The following is a 2,671-nucleotide window of genomic DNA, read 5'->3' on the forward strand; positions in this document are numbered from 1 at the left end:
AGAAGGAAATAGATCACGGAAAAAGATATACAAAACATTGGTCAGATGTGTGAAAACTTCAAGTGACCTAATATGCACGTAATTGCAGTCCCAGAAAAAGTGAGGGGTAGGCAGAAAAAATGTTTGAAAGACTAATAGATAAAAATTTTCTAAATAGGCCCGGAATGGTGGCTCATGCCTGTAATCCCAACACTTTGGAAGTCTGAGGCAGGCAGATCACTTGAGGCCAGGAGTTCAAGACTAGCCTGGCCAACATGGCAAAACCCTGTCTCTACTAAAAACACAAAAAATTAGCCAGGCATGGTGGCATGCACCTGTTGTCCCAGCTACTTGGGAGGCTGAGACAGGGGAATTGCTTGAACCTGGGAGGTGGAGGCTGCAGTAAGCTGCGATCACACCACTGTACTCCAGCCTGGGCGACAGAATGAGACTCTGTCTCAAAAAAAGAGAAAAATTCTAAATTGATGAAAAGTATAAATCCATGGATCTAAGAAGGTCAATGAACCCCCAGCCCAAGTAATAGCAACAAAAGTAGTATGCCAGTATGCCATATTCAAATTGCTTAGAACTACTTATGAGAAGAAAAATTTAAATTTTAAAATCAGCCAAAGGAAAAAAGAGAACTTACATACAGAATATAAAAAATAGCAAAAGATTTTTGCTGCAAGTAATGCAAGCCTAGAAGAGAGTGAAGCAATATAGTTAAAGTACTAGAAGACAATTGTCAACCTAGAATTATATTCCTGGAGAAAAATTTTCAAAAACATAGGACACAAGTTTTTCAGCATACAAAACCTGGAAGAACTAACCAACACACTTGAACAAAAAGAATGTTGAAAGAGGGTGGGAGGTGGGCAGCACAGAGTGTGAGGTTCTTTTGTTTGGCTAAGGGAAGGGCCCTTGGCCAGGACCTGCAGTAGGCCACTTCAGGGAGGGGCTCCACTGTGGCCACCTGGCTTGCTGCTTTCCTGGCCACCACTCCCTCTGCCGACACACCACGATGTGCCAGTAGTGTGGCACCAATTCCTCTTGGACTCTTGGGCACTGCTCTGAGTAGTGTCACCCTTTACACCAGAAAGCTAGCGGGCACTATGAGGAAAAAACAAAACAAGAGGAAAGTGGAGGAGGTTCTAGAAGTGGAGGAAGAGGAATTTGTGGTGGAAAAAGTTCTCAACTGTGGAGTGGTAAAGGGAAAAGTAGAGTAGCTCCTAAAGTGGAAGGGGCTCTCAATGAGGACCACACATGGGAATCAGAAGAGAACTTGGATTGCCCTGACCTCATTGCTGAGTTTCTGCAGTCACAGAAAATAACACATGAGACAGATAAATCAGAGGGAGGCAAGCCCAAAGCTGATGATTTTGAAGATAAGGTGCTGTGAGAATTAAAGGGACAGGAGCGACCAATGGGTGACTCAGGAGGATTTATTTAGGTGCACCAGCCCAGCGGATTAACATCCAAAGAGTGAACCCCAAACAAAGACAGGGCTTGACTTTTATACATGCATCTGAAGGGGGTTGGTCAGCTAGTGGTGTGAAACCTGCAGGGCGGGCAAGCAAGCTTACAGAAGCAGAACAAAGGCAGTTTATCAAACAGTGACAGATGTTGAAACTCAGGCATGTCTTGTGACCTTTGCCATACTGCACAGATGGGAAAACAGGTACTTACAAAATCCTTACCAACTTGCAGAGATAGTTACAAAAATAGTTAGGAGAGCAGAACAAAGAATAATGGTATGGGGAGGGAATTTTAAAAAGGGGAAACTGATAAGAAGAACTTGTTTTTCTCATCCCTGCTCCTGGAGCCCATTCCTTCTGGGCTCTGGCTCTGCTGATAGCACTATGAGAGCCCTGACAGAGCCTTGCTTATTATTGGGCCTTGGAGTGAGTCAGCCCATACAGAAAACTTGGTTTTTTTGTTTTTGGTTTTTGGTTTTTTTGTTTGTTTGTTTGTTTGTTTGTTTGTTTTTTTACATCTCCTGCTTTAAAGGGAGAGGAGAGCAAACTGAAGAAGAAGAAAGAAGGGTCAGAAAAGCCATGAGACTTTGCTGGAGGTTTGATGCCAGAGCAGATTATTGGAGCTACAGACTTCAGTGGAGAGCTCATGTTCCCAGTGGAATGAAAAAACTCTGATGAGGCTGACCTGTTTCCTGGCAAGGAAGCCAATGTCAAGAGCCCACAGGTTGTCATATCTTTCTATGAGGAAAGGCATTCCTACCCCAAGAAGGAGGATGACAAAAAGATGACAAGAATTGACTCTCCTGAGTACCAGCCTCTGTCACATCTGAATGTGGGTTTCCAGTGGGAAGGGAAGGAGTTCTACTTGTCTTGACAGCATAGAGGTGGCTTGAGAAAATGTCCTTTGAAGAGCCAGTATAGTTTCTGTGCCCTACAGCAACCCAAGTGCTTTACAGCCATTCCAAGCTGTAGAGTTTGCAGGCCCATCCCAGTGGAGGGGAAGGGTGATAAGTGTTTCAAGGCAGCCTATTCTTCATTTTGCTGAGAAAAGCAAAGGGCCTTCTGTGAAGGACAACACTTGCAGAGTTGGGTGTGTGGGAGAGCAAATAAAAATACTGTAGATCTTCAAAGAGCATCTCCACAGCCCACAGCCTACTTCCCAATAGTGTTAACTGCATTGTTACAGCATAGCATGTGTGCAGTTTTTGGCTATTACT

At 44.1% G+C, this 2,671-nt stretch overlaps 1 pseudogene; it reads left to right on the forward strand.

Moving 5' to 3' along the window:
- The first annotated feature begins 796 nt into the window (after positions 1–796).
- LOC105484960 (chromobox protein homolog 1-like) lies at positions 797–2,379 on the forward strand (annotated as a pseudogene).
- The last annotated feature ends 292 nt before the right edge of the window (positions 2,380–2,671 follow it).

The sequence above is a fragment of the Macaca nemestrina genome, chromosome 1 (assembly GCF_043159975.1).
Source record: "Macaca nemestrina isolate mMacNem1 chromosome 1, mMacNem.hap1, whole genome shotgun sequence".
Taxonomy (NCBI): Eukaryota; Metazoa; Chordata; class Mammalia; order Primates; family Cercopithecidae; genus Macaca; species Macaca nemestrina.